General features: G+C 40.9%; 1 long non-coding RNA gene and 1 pseudogene across 1 annotated transcript in view; one reads left to right on the plus strand and one right to left on the minus strand.

The window, feature by feature from the left end:
- LOC132538263 (uncharacterized) overlaps nucleotides 1–10,789 on the plus strand; it is a 47,169-nt gene extending 36,380 nt beyond the window's left edge. Inside the window, exon 3 of the long non-coding RNA XR_009549663.1 lies at nucleotides 10,675–10,789. This is a non-coding gene — a long non-coding RNA (uncharacterized LOC132538263). The remainder of the gene's footprint in view (nucleotides 1–10,674) is intronic.
- LOC103120877 (DNA-(apurinic or apyrimidinic site) endonuclease 2-like) lies at nucleotides 4,762–5,742 on the minus strand (annotated as a pseudogene).
- Nucleotides 10,790–14,673: the final 3,884 nt, after the last annotated feature.

The raw sequence follows: 14,673 nt of genomic DNA on the forward strand, positions 1-14,673 counted from the left end.
CTGTAATTGCTCCCCTTCTGAACATGGGCATTGACAGGTAGATCCATACTCCCAGCCTGTCTCTCTCTTTTCCTAGTGGGGAAGGGCTCTGGGGAAGTGGAGCTCCAAGGCACATTGGTGGGGTTGTCTGTCCAGGGAAGTCTGGTCGGCATCAGGCTAACATCTGGAACCTGGTGGCTGAAAAGAGAGTTAATATATAAAGCCAAACAAATTGTTGAACAATCATGGACCTGAAGACTGGAATAGTGCAGATGAAGTGTTGGGGGGGGGGGTCCTCCATTTTGTAGATAGCTAGTAGGCATATATTTCAAAGGGCCTGTAGCTATACTAGTGTTTTGTGTTTTTTGTTTTTTTTTTTGCCTGAGCCTAAAATCTGATATGCAGGTGGATCCTAATTATTGTCTGGGGAGATGATGTCATGGCTGGAAAAAGGACCAGAAAGCTGGATCAGGGAAGAGAGTAGCTCCCTAATATGGGAAAGGGGTATAAGTATTACTGTAAACCCCATCAATTTGATGTGATCTGGGGGTCCATATTCATCTTAGGAGCCTGTATGACCTCTACATCCCTCTATATCTGAGCTCACATTCTGTGGTCATGAGTATGAACATTCCATGCTGACCCAGTATCGACCCATCTTCCTCAGGTGTAGCATAGAGTATGTTGTCCATCCTCCCTTCGGAAGATGGAACATTCTCTACCATTGTTGATCCAGGTTGAGGGCAAGGTCCTATGGGGGCCCACAAAGGGGTCTATTTTGTTGTTCCTGATAGAAATGACCATAACAATGGAGAGAGGGATTTATTTGAATTATAGGCCTATCAAGTCTGTTTGGGGATCTCAGGACTCCCCAGTTAGGGCCCCAGCTGACGGGGTGGCCTTATAATGACTAAAGAATCATCGTTAAAGTATGCCAGTCTATTGTCCTTATTCAGCTTTTGCAGTCCTTGCTTTGATAAGGTTAGCTTTGGAGCGAGTGAGAGAACTGTAATAGGAACTAGGTGAGGATTATTTATTTATTAATGAGAAAGAGGAGGAGAGAGAGAGAGAAGGAACCAGACATCATTCTGGTACATGTGCTGCCGGGGATTGAACTCAGGATCTCATGCTTGAGAGTACAGTGATTTGTCCACTGTGCCACCTCCTGGACCACTCATTCAGTATTTCAGAATTCAAAATAAACTTTACTCAGCAACATTGTAAACTGGTCTTAAACTTTATTCTAAAATGATGTATCAAAAGTGTATTTAGTGGGCTGGAAAGATAGCATAGTGTTTATTCAAAAAACCTTTCATGTCCAAAGTACCAAAGGTCCCAGGTTCAATTCTCAGCACCACTATAAGTCAGAGCTGAGCAGTGCTCTGGTAAAAAAAAAAAAAAAAAAAAGTACTTAGCAGCCTGGGAAGTGATGCAGTGAATAGTGTTGGACTCACAGACATGAAGTCCTCAGTTTTCTCCCTTCCCTAGAGTGCTAGAGTGATGCTCTGATTCTTCCCCCTCCCTCTCTTTCTCTCTCTCCTTCTCCTTCCCCCTCTTCCCCCTCTCCCTTGCCCTCTGTCTGTCTCTCCTCCTCCACCTCTCCCTCCTCTCTATGATTAACAAAATGAATCTTAAAAAATTATGTTTAAATTCTCTGTAAAGGTAAATATAGCAAGGTCATAGAATTACTCAGAACAGTTGTTGGTATTAGAATTCTTAATTCTATTTAGTTAAGTTCAATTAATTAAATCTGTTCTAAGAATTTTAAACTTATTTTATAATCCTAGGGGCCCAGCACTGGCCCATTAAGTTGAGAGCACATGTTAATATGTGCAAGGACCGAGTTTCAAACTCTCCCAGTCTCTACCTGCATGGGGGTGGGGGCAGGGCAGTGGGGAGGGGAGCTTCACAAGTAGTGAAACCTTGCTGTAGGTGTCTCTCTTTCTTTCTCCCTTTCTCTCTCCCACTTTCCTCTTAATTCCTCTCTGTCTTATCAAATAAAATCAAATGAAAGAAAAAAGGGAGGAGGTAAAGGAATGGCCACTAGGAATAGTAGATTCATCATGTAGGCACTGAGCCCCTGTGATAACTCTACTGGAAATAAAAAATAAATAAAATAGATTGTTTAATAATACTAAAGGCTTAATAGGTTCATCATGTATTAATCTGGGTCTAAACTGTGCTATTCTGATAACATATGATCATATGCTATGAAATTATAGAATTGTGTCACTTTAAAATAAGGTTTCAGTCAAGATCAGAAAAGAAAACACAAGTAGAACCTGAAATGGAATTGGAGTATTGCACCAAAGTAAAAGACTCTGGGGTGGGTGGGTGGGGAGAATACAGGTCCATGAAGGATGATAAATGACATAGTGGGGGTTGTATTGTTAAATGGGAAAGTGGGGAATGTTATGCATGTACAAACTATTGTATTTACTGTTGAATGTAAAACATTAATTCCCCAATAAAGAAGTAAATTAAAAAAAAATAAGGTTTCAGTTTCCCTATTTCTTATCCTTCTGATGCTGGTGTATTTACAAGTGAACATTTGTCAGGTTTTTATATTTTCAATGAATATATCCTGGACCAGTGCAACATGCCAGGAAGCTTGCTGAGTAATACAGGCTTAGAGGTGAAAGAGGTAGGTGTGTTTGTTGCCTGACCCACATTGAAAATATTTAAGAGAACACAAGGGGATAACAGGAAAGCATGCTATGGGCTGACTTATGTTCCCTTATATTCATGTATGAAATAATAAGCCAGAACCTGAAGAACTGATCATTCTTGGAAGTGGTTTTTTTTAAAGGAGGTATTAAGTTAAAATGTAGTCAAAGGTGAGGCTTATCCAATAAGACTGGCATTCTGTACAACAAGGATATTAGGACACAGATGTGTACAGAGGAGAGGCCATCTGAGGACAGAAGGAGATGTTACAGGCTCAGGCGAGATACTTGAAAAACAAACAAACAAACAAACAAACAAACAAGTCCATCACACCTCTGTCCTGGAACTCCAGCCTCCAGAACTGTGAGAAAATATACTGAGTACTTTGATATGCAGACTGAGGAAACTAACGAAGACAGAAAGCTCTAGAATAATTCAAAAGGATCATGGGTCAAATGTCAGCTCACTGTCATGTCATCATGGGGTCAAATGCAGTACTGTATACAGAATACATGCTGAAAAATACTAATAATTGCAATACCCAAGGGGATGCTTTTCTACTCCTTTCATTATCATTTCTGTTAGTGTTATTTACAGAGCATGTGAAGCCCCAGAGTGAGCCTTGTGCTCTAACTTGCCTTCTCCCCCAGTTCTGTGTTTAAGGGCAAGAGAGTAGAGTTCTCAAGAAAACCACTTTCAACAATGAAAGATTCTGTTATGAACCATGGGAGGTTGTTTTCAAGGAGGGGAGAAAGGCCGGCTTTGTATGGTGAACCCTGTCCTCACCCTGTCTTGCTGGGAAGAAATTGAGGGCCTGTTTTTCAATCACATTTTTGCCTCTGGTCAGTGGATAAATGTGGTTTGCATCATTCAATGCCTTAGGAAAGTCTTACAAGATATTTCTGGAATAAGCGAAATTCGGCACAGTCTGGAGCCAAAAAGGTTCCCACTACTGAGTCAATACAGTTTGCAAGTTAATGACCCATTTCCAGGATAGTTGACCATAGGCCTGAGAAAGATTTAGAGAAGCAAGAATGACATGTGGGTTGCCCTTGAATGTTTCTTTTTTGGGAAATCCTGAAGCCAGAGAAGAACCATTCAAAGAAGCAAGCCTTCTATGCCACATCTGAAGATTCAAAGGCTATAAGAAAGCCAGGCTTACAGAAGCATCAAGTCTTGTGCTGTTGTTGGCTTGGAAGAATACCTGATGGCTGAAATGTCAGTAAAAGAAGTGATCACATGTTACTTTTCCAACAGTACAGTAACTTGTTGAAATAAAGCATTAGATGCAAACATGAAGATTCAACTAGTCCTTTGTCTACTTATAAGTAGTTGTAAGACTTAGTGTTTTACTTGAATTGATCTAGCTTTTAGATAAATGACCTTCAAAGGAGACATTGTTTTTATAAGTGCTGGGTGCCAAACATACGTGGTGCTTAAATATCCCAAATGACAGATGCCTTTTTTGATTCTTTATTGTTTATTCTGGAACACCTGTGGTGACATTTATACTGGTGGTACAAAAGAAAGGATGGGTAAAACTGTAATGTCAGCCCTTGATTTTATATATATATATGAATTAAAATAAAAACTGATTTTATTTAGGCACAAATATATTTTCATACAAAGAAGGAAAGGGTTTAAATTCACATTGTACTTATGATAAGAAGGTAGAAAGTGGGATAAGGTTGGTGCGTTGCACCAAAGTAAAAGGGGTGGGAGTGGGGGCTTCAGGTCCTGGAACATGATGGCAGAGGAGGACCCAGTGGGGGCCAAATTGCTATGTGGAAAACTGAGAAATGTTACACATGTGCAAACTACCTTATTTCACTGTTGATTACAAACATTAATCCTACAATAAGGAAGTAATAATAATAATAATAATAATAATAATAATAATAATGGTATGGGTCTGTGTTATAGCATTAAGATGCAAGAAGTTCACCATGAAGGAATTAAGTCAGGAAGAAGAGAGGAAAAGAAGCACTAGAGGAAGAAGAGAAAAAGGAATAATCCTTGAGGAAAGTGGAAGGGGAGAAGGAAGCATTTTAGGAAGAAGCTGACCAGCTCATGTTCAGCATTGGTCATACCAGACATTCCTAGGCCTTGATCTGTTTATCTGGGCCTGCTCCAGAGGAAGAAGTTGTAGCAGGAAGAGGGGTCAGTGGGATGACCTTGAGGGTTGGCACACATGTAGAAGTGGCGACCCAGGTTGGGTCCTGACTTCTTTACAGTTCGTAGCACACACGGCCTCCTATGACCCTTGTAGAGGGACCATAGGTTAAAGTCCTCCTAGCACAGTCTTCCAGAATGAGGTCTGCACCTCCATCGTTGGCCTTTGAATCTGAAGTCTTGACCTGCCCCTTCATCACTTTTGCCAACACCTCTTCAGGCATCTCTGGAGTTACAAGTGCACTGAAGCTAGGAAATTCCAAGTTTGGGGAGGGTTGGAAATAGCTCTTCAAGTTTTTTTGGCCTTTGCGGGAGATAGCCTGACCTGGTCGAGGCCTGATTGAGTGTAAACGAGCTTTATTCTGATGTGTCGGTGGCTGACTTTGCTTGCTGAGCTGCAGCATTGACTGCTTGAATGCAGGATTGTGTGCCTGATGAACTAGGAAGCGAAGGATCTTTGTTGGGTGTCTGCAAACTCTGGAAGGAAGCTGCTCCACAGAGGTGGATAGTATTTTGCAGGCACAGTGACACATTCAAGATTGCACCTTCAGGATAATGGTCAAAGCCCATTATTTCAGGCATCAAAATGGAGGCCTAGAACCTGTCTATGACCAGGCTCTTGTCCTGAATCACATAATCAAGTCGGGAACTGTAGTTCAGACAATGGGCACCTGTGAATACTGACCAGCAGTTAAAAGCCCTCTTTTGCTTTGGCTGGAAGCAACGGTAGCTATCAAAAAAGGCCCTGCATGAGCTTCAGCCTGACTGCCCTGGGGTATAAAGCAAGCCATTCATCTGTTTTCGCCCTGCGTCCTCTTCAAAGCATTTCAAGTTTACTGAATCCCACTGGTCAATGGGGTAGTGGGCTGTATTCGGATCACCAAGAATGATCGCATGGTGTTCACTTTGGTCTCCTGGAGACATACATTGTAGGCATCCAGTTTGTCCAAAATGTTTTCCAAGGTCCTAGTTTATCACTCTTTGCAGGGGGCTCCTGATCTCGTTGATAATCCAACTCACTATGCATAACATCTTGACAGCAAAAAGGGAAGTTGACAGGTAACCATGGGACCCTGCCAAGTCACCAGGATTCACCTTCCGGAGTGCCTTTGCCATTTTGCCTCCAGAGTTACTGCTGGGCCTCAGTGCCTGCGCTGAATTTACTGCTCCTGCAGGCCATTTTCCTCCCTGTTGTTACTATTCTTGGACAGGACAGAAAGAACTTTAGAGAGGAGGGGAAGACAGAGGGGGAGAGAAAGATAGACACCTGCAGAGTTGCTTCACCACTTGTGAAGTGACCCCCCTGCAGGTGGGGAGCCTGGGCCTCAAACCGGGATCCTTGAGCCTGTCTTTGTGCTTCATACTATGTGTGCTTATCCCAGTGCACTTTGTAAACTCAGTGACAATGGTTGACTCAACCAAAGGCACGCATAGCAATAAATTGTTAGTTGTGCTAGATGTTTACTTAAAAAAATAGATAATTTTATATGAAAGAGCAATGGAAAAATTATATTTGATTTAGGTATTGGCAGACTGTTTTTATTTAAAAAGAATGAATTGGTTCTGTCTCTTCAAGAGAAAAAGTAACTAACAGCATATTTATCATGATAATATTTGAGCTGCCTAGTGAAAATTAGAATTTTGGGAAAACTTTTTACCGCCATTGTGAACTTAACAGTTCTTAAAACCTAAAAGAATTTTCACCTAAAGTCAACAATGCTATTAACAAGTTCTATTTAAACATTTTTGTATAATGACAAGTGTGAAGTTTGAAAATCTGTATACCCCAGTTATTTTTTCCCAAAGCACAAATTTATCATATTGCAAATCATGTAAGATATGCCAGTAGATTTTTTATGTAACAGAATTAAACAGTAAGCTGCCATAATTTTAGAATCCACATTGTTTTTGATCTTTAAGAAATTTTGACATCACAGTGAATGGAGAAATCATTGGATTCTCAAGCACCAGATTCCAAGTTTGATCTCTGGCATTACTTGTGCCAGAGTGGTATTTTGGTTCTTTTTTCCACTCCTGCTCCCTCTCTCTTGTAAATAAACGTTAAAAGAAATTCTATTTATCAAGTTTTTATGGAGTGTCAAAGAAGAATATTCACAATTACCTGAAAAGATAGCATACTTTTCGTTCCTAATTACACTATCTCTGAGATACTGAATCTTCTTTATATGCTTGATGTAAGGCAACATACTGCAATGGATTGAATACTGTAGAAATCTGAGACTCTAATTGTGTTCTTGAGCTAAGCATTAGAGATTTTCAAAAATATAAAACAATGCCACTGTGGTCATTAACTTTTTTGGAACATATATTTATTCATCACAGAATATTTTATTTATGTTAGCATACTACAGGCTTATTATGTTTTTTTTTTTTTTTAATTTTTTATTTAAGAAAGGATTAGTGAACAAAAGCATAAGGTAGGAGGGGTACAACTCCACACAATTCCCAACACCCAATCCCCATAACCCACCCCCTCCCCTGATAGCTTTCCCATTCTCTATCCCTCTGGGAGCATGGACTCAGGGTCGTTGAGGGATGCAGAAGGTAGAAGGTCTGGCTTCTGTAATTGCTTCCCCGCTGAACATGGGCGTTGACTGGTCGGTCCATACCCCCAGTCTGCCTCTCTCTTTCCCTAGTAGGGTGTGACTCTGGGGAAGCTGAGCTCCAGGACACATTGGTGGGGTCTTCAATCCAGGGAAGCCTAGCCAGCATCCTGGTGGCATCTGGAACCTGGTGATTGAAAAGAGAGTTAACATATGAAGCCAAACAATTTGTTGAGCAATCATGGATCCCAAGCTTGGAATAGTGGAGAGGAAGTGTTAGGGAGGTACTCACTGCAAACTCTAGTGTAGTCCTGCTTTCAGGTATATATTTTGCAGTAGTTTATGGATACGTGTGCACATAAGCTCTCTCTCACAGAAACTGGTGTATATCTAGGTTATGGGACTTTGTTGGAAAGTGAACTACCTGAGATGAAATTAGAGTGTACTATTAAAGGAAAGGTCTCACCCGAGTAATGAAGCTGAAGGGTTGTCATTCCACACGTGAAGTCTCTGGATACATTCTGGGGTGAAGCATGTTGAGGTAGCAATCGTTGCTTTGGTTAGTTTGTGATCGGCAGATGCAATGTTGTTTGGTTTGGATTGGGAGATGCATACGGGAAAGTGGGCCCTATCCAAGGGTTCCAGGACTGGGGGAAGTAGGGGCTCTATAGTGAAGATGTGAGGTTCCTGCTGTCTTAGGGTTCAAAAAGACAATCGATAGTTAATATTATCATCACATTATTTGTTAATTGGGTTAACTTTGAAAAGTCCCTTTGTTATGGTTTCCTGGACAGTACCCAGTATCTTGTATATAGCTGTGCTATTGGAAGCTTCTAATCTACTTGGTCTAGGCTTTTGAGAGAGTCCGCATATCAAATACATAGCCTATATATTAAAAAGATTCAGTTTGTCTTTTGAGAAACTTTGAGACATACAATTGATTTCCCCCTCTCATATTAATTAACTACTGATTTATATGTCTACATTTTGCTAGGAGTGTACATAAACACCATTCCCACCACCAAAGGACTGTGACCCATCCCTCCCGCCCACTTCCACCCCCCACTGGCCCAGGAAGCTACATGCCTACCCCTCACCACTGGGTTTTTACTTTGGTGCCCTACTTACAATTTGATCAGGTCCTGCTTTTAGTTTCCCTTTCAGATCTTCTTAGTCAGCTTCTGTTGATGAGTGGGATCATCCCATACTCATCTTTATCTTTCTGACTTAATTCACTTAACATAATTCCTTCTAGCTCTGTCCAAGATGGGTCAGAGAAGGTGGGTTCATTGTTCTTGATAGCTGCATAGTATTCCATTGTGTATATATACCACAGCTTTCTCAGCCACTCATCTGTTGTTGGGCACCTGGGTTGCTTCCAGGTTTTAGCTATTATGAATTGTGCTGCTATGAACATAGGAGTACACACCTCTTTTTGGTTGGGTGTGCTTATTATGTTTTTTTTAAAAATATTTTTTATTTATTATTTATTCCCTTTTGTTGCCCTTGTTGTTTTATTGTTGTAGTTGTGATTGATGTCGTTGTTGTTAGCTAGGACAGAGAGAAATTGAGAGAGGAGGGGAAAACAGAGAAGGGGAAAAAAAGACAGACACTTGCAGACCTGCTCCACTGCCTCTGAAGCAACTCCCCTGCAATTGGGGAGTCAGGGGCTCGAACCGGTATCCTTATGCCAGTCCTTGGCACTTTGCGCCACCTGCACTTAACCTGCTGTGCTACCGCCCGACTCCCTATTATGTTACTTGAAATTGATATGTATGTATCTAAAAACTTTTAGAAAAGGCTTCACTTTTAAAAAGTAAATATACGCTAACAATGAATTATCTAGAAATAAAGAAATAACATCAAAAGCCATAAAATACTTAGGAGTAAATATAGCCAAGTAGGTGAAGGAAAAATTGCTACTCTGGAAACTATAGGACATTGATGAAAGAAGTTGTCAAAAAGAAAAAAAAAAAAAACAAAAACCCACAATCAAATGGAAAGGTATTTTGTATTTATAAATTGGAAGAACTTCTATTATTAAAATATTTATAGCGTTGAAGGCCATCTGGGCATTCAAATCAATCTCTATCAAGATTCTAATGTGCCAGGCTAGCGTGGAGGTGCCTCTTCTTGGGCGCATACTCTCTGGGTTGGAGAGAATGCAACTGCAACCAGAGCCAGCCTGGGCTGCTACTCACTCAGTGACGCGAGGGAGATGACTCAGGAACCAAACACATGGCATAAGGCAATGCAAAGAGAGTCAAGGCTTTTAAAAGGCAAACCTGCAAGTGGCAAGTTGGAAATGGAAATAGCTAGAAAAGGGGCGGAGAAAGGCAAAAGGTAGACACTTCCTTAGCAACTGTTGTGAGGGTTTTAACTGGTAGGATTAATATTACCCTGCAGGCAGGGAGAGTCTTGAGGGTAGAATGAAGATAGATCAAAGGAATGGAATGGGTGGGGATCTTTCAGGCAAAACAATGATTGTGTAAATAGGCCATAGTATCAGGAATGCAGGGTGGAGCAGGGGGAGCTGGCTTAATGCTTTGTGAGGCTCCTCACAATTTTCTGTCATCTCCCCCTTTCTTTTTATCTAATGGCCATAGTATCAGGAATGTGGGGTGCTTTGTGAGACAGGGAGTTTGATAAAGGCAAACCTTTGGGGTTACTCTTGTCTCTCCTTGCTCAACCTCTCCATAGAGAGAGAGACTGACAGGATAGATGCACTCCTCAGGTCAAGCCCTGCCAAGCTCAACCACATCCTCACAATTTCCCGACACTAATGATGTTTTAATATTATTTGTTTGTTTGTTTGTTTGTTTATTTTATGGAGCAGACAGGAAATTGAGAGGGGAGGATCGAAAGAGAAAGAGACACAACTGCGGACCTTCTTCAATGCGGGCAGGGGTGGATAGCATAATGGTTATGCAAAGAGGCTCTAATGTCTGAAGCTCTGAAGTCCCAGCTTTAATCTCTAGCAGTACCATAAACCAGAGCTAAGCAGTGCCCTGGTAATAAACAAACAAACAAGCAAACAAACAAGCAAACAAGCAAACAAACCTGCTTCAATGCTTGTGAAGCTTTTCCCCAGCAGGTGGGTAGTGAGGGCTCAAACCTGAGTCCTTGAGCAGAGCGATGTGTATGCTTAACCAGGTGTTCCACTGACTGGCAATATTTACTTTTACCAGAGTGCTGCTTGATTCTGGCTTATGGTGGTGCAGGGAATTGAACCTGGGACATGAGCATGACAGCAGTTTGCATAAACATTGTGCTATTTCCTTTTCCATTTCAGAAAAATGAAGCAACCCTAATGAATAAGATTGGCCATGTAACTGTAGGACAGTAATGTTGGCCTGGCACCATTAAGTGTAAGAAAGGAAGATGAACAGAATCTGCTGAGAGCTTCAAGAGAGGTTGGTTCCCACTCTGATAATCAGTACTCTGGGGATTCAAACGTGGGTCCAACTTCAATGTCAGCTGACTTTGCTTAGCCAAACTCTTACTGCAGGGACATCTTAGATATAGTTTGCTCTTGTTCAGCCATAGTGACCGGGTAAGGATGCCCACTGCACCCCTGCGGGCTGGTTGTCAATCTGGATATCTACCTGTGATTGATCATTTAACCCTCATTTATGCATTCTCTCTCAATAATGAAAAGTAGGCAAGGTTAACCTCAAAACTGACGCTAGAATTAGTTCCAAATTCAAGGTCTGTGAGCTGCTAAACACTGATAACTGTTAGGTGTCTTCAATAAGAAAGTATCAACAGAACACAACTTAACTATTTAAAAAAGATGAAAATTTACCTTTGTAGCAAACACAGACAACAACAACAACAACAAAAAGAAAACCTTGACCAGGAATATTGAAAGTGAAATAAATCAAAAGGAGAAATACAGATACTAATATTACATGTATAATACAAGGAAATAACATTGACAAATGGATAAGACAAAATAAAAATAAACAGTAGTCACTAACAGCAAATCAACAAATTAAATCAATCTACTGGGAGGGAAAAGGGCAAAGGGTCAGGAAAAGGGTTAGTGGGTTTTAGGAAGGGTGGTTAGACAATGTTTCTTTGAAAATAAAAAAGCAGACCCAAACAAACAAGACTAAAAAGAACTTTAAAAAAAGAACATTATTTATTTATTAGTTAAAGACAGCCAGAAATCGAGAGGGAATAGGGTTATAGGGAGGGAGAGAGGTAGAGAGACACTTGCACACTGCTTCGCCATTCACAAAGCTTTCCCTTTGCAGGTGGGGACTGGGGGCTCAAACCCGGGTCCTTGCTCATCAACCAGGTATGATACCTAAAAAGAACTGTTACTCAGTGGTAACAGTTAAAAGCCAAGAATAATAATAGAAGTCTTCCTTAAAAATATTCCAGAGCTAGCTCAGCCTGTTACAACATCAACTTGCATGCTTATGCTGGAGATGATCTCTCTCTCTCCTTTCATTCTATGTATATGCATACACATGTGAAAATATTCCCTAAAAAATATATGTACATAAGGGACCAATTGGGAAAATTCTTCAATGCAGACTACATGTCAATAGGTCTGGACTTGGGACTGTAACTCTGTTTTTAACAGGCTCCCAGATATGCTTAGGTCAAAAGCCCCCCCCCCCCCCATATTAAGGTTCTGAATCACTTCTGTACACAAATATGGATATTTTGGGTCAGGATGGAAGCTCAGTAGTAGAGTGTGAGACTGAGGTATTGCATAACTGAGCTATTATGTTCAATATCCTGCACATATGACAGAGATATAATCTGGCAACTCTCACTCATGAAATAAATCAGTCTTAAAAGAAAAAAGAGTCCGAGCCCCGGCTCCCCACCTGCAGGGCTTCACAGGCGGTGAAGCAGGTCTGCAGGTGTCTGTCTTTCTCTCCCCCCTCTGTCTTCCCCTCCTGTCTCCATTTCTCTCTGTCTTATCTAACAACGATGACATCAATAACAACAACAATAGTAACTACAGCAACAATAAAAAGAACAAGGGCAACAAAGGGGAAAATAAATAAATATTAAAAAATTTAAAAAAAAGAAAAAATTTGATATTTTTTTTCTTTTTTAAAAATTCTTCTGGGGGCCAGATGGTGGAACACCTGGTTGAACAAACATGTTACAATGTGAAAGGTCCTGGGTTCAAGCACCTGGCCCCCACCTGCAGGGGGAAAGATTCATGAGTGACGACGCAGAGCTACAGGTGTCTCTCTGTCTTTCTCCTTCTGTCTCCCCCTTCCCTCTCAATTTCTGGCTGTTCCTATTCAACAATTAAGTAAATAAAGATAAGTTAAAAAATTTAAAAAATATTCTGCTTATTTAACTTCTTTAAAGACTAAATCAGTGCATCTGGTTTGTCTTTTTCTTATTTAAGTTCTGTTTTATTTCAGAACAATGTTTCACTGTATATATATTCCATAGCTTCTTCTTTCTTTCCTTCTTTTTTTTTTTTTTAAAAGATTTTATTGGGGGGTCGGGCGGTGGCGCAGTGGGTTAAGCGCACGTGGCGCAAAGCGCAGGGACCCGCGTAAGGATCCCTGTTCGAGCCCCGGGCTCCCCACCTGCAGGGGAGTCGCTTCACAGGCGGTGAAGCAGGTCTGCAGGTGTCTATCTTTCTCTCCCCCTCTCTCTCTGTCTTCCCCTCCTCTCTCCATTTCTCTCTGTCCTATCCAACAACAAAGCAACGTCAACAATGGCAATAATAACCGCAACGAGGCTGCAACAACTAGGGCAATAAAAAGGGGAAAAAATCGCCTCCAGGAGCGGTGGATTCATGGTGCAGGCACCGAGCCCAGCAATAACCCTGGAGGAACAAAACAAACAAACAAACAAAAAAAGATTTTATTTACTAATTCATGAAGAAGGTAGGAAAAGGGAGAGAGAGAGAGATGGAGGGAAAGAACCAGGCATTACTCTGATACATATGCTGCCAGAGATTGAACTCAGGACCTCATGCTTGAGAGTCCAATGCTGTATCCACTGTGCCACCTCCTGGACTACACTACCCCATAACCCCATAGCTTCTTTACCCAGTCATCTGTTGATGGGCATTTAGGTCGATTTAACCTTTTGGCTATTGTGAATAGTGCAGCTATGAACACGGTGGAGGCATATATTCTTTTGAATTAGTATTTTTATGTTAAAAGAAATGACACGTCTTTTATTTTAAAATAGGTTTATAAAATAATTTTACGTCGTTTGAAGAGGTATTACTGGGTCGTAAGGTCTCTCCACTTTCCTTTGGTTAAGGATTCCCCTTACTGTTCTCCATAGGGACTGCACCAGCTTGCATTTTCACCAACACTGTCAGGGAGAACCTTTATCTCCACATTCTCACCAGCACCTGTTTCCTGTTTATGCCATTCTCACAGGTGTTTTTAATGTGCACTTCTCTAATGACAAGTGGTGCAGAGCACTTACTGTACTGTTTGGACAAAATAGGTAGAAGCGAAGGTCTCTTTATGCACTGTGCCACCTCTTGTGCTTCCTCAGCTTCCTTTTGATGGACATTTAGGCGGTTTGTAATTAGACTGAGTGGCCCTAGTCATGTGTACATTGTATCTGTGTATGTAAATATGTGATTTTAAATGAAGGCACGTATATTGGTGTATGATATGCTGAAAAGAATGATTTTTTTTAAAAAAAAATTAGGGATTACACTAAGATGACACTTAAAAAATTTTTTTTTTTGGACAGGCTGATTTTATTTTTGACAGATTGAACTGGCTGTCCTCTGAGGCGTAATCATGTGCCTATCATTAGCTGCCTTATCCTTCCCATCTTGTTCTTGTGTAACTTGCTTTTCTGAAATCCAAGTGTGGGATTGATTTACATAATTTGTTAAATTCCATCTTGCTGGCTTCAGACTACTGTTCTCACCTGTCAGGATAATTTTGGTTGCTGACTTTGTCATCTAATATTTTCCCCAACTTATTTTAGGCTTACATTATCTTAACATCTGATAAGAATGTTGTCTTCATTCATTCATTCATTCATTCAGTTACACAGTATTCTAAGTTCTCTGACTACAAAACAAAATAGCTGCACTCCTAGAGCAGGGAAGATAGACACAATACAAAGATGCATATGCTATTTTTTTTTTAAAGATTTTATTTATTTATGAGAAAGATAGGAAGAGAGAGAAAGAACCAGACATCCCTCTGGCACATGTGCTGCCAGGGACCAAACTCAGGACCTCACGCTTGAGAGTCCAAAGCTTTACCACTGCGCCACCTCCCGGACCACCGTACACTATCTGTATGGTAGGGTAATGAGCGATGGC

Source organism: Erinaceus europaeus, chromosome 4, assembly GCF_950295315.1.
Source record: "Erinaceus europaeus chromosome 4, mEriEur2.1, whole genome shotgun sequence".
In the NCBI taxonomy this organism is placed as follows: Eukaryota; Metazoa; Chordata; class Mammalia; order Eulipotyphla; family Erinaceidae; genus Erinaceus; species Erinaceus europaeus.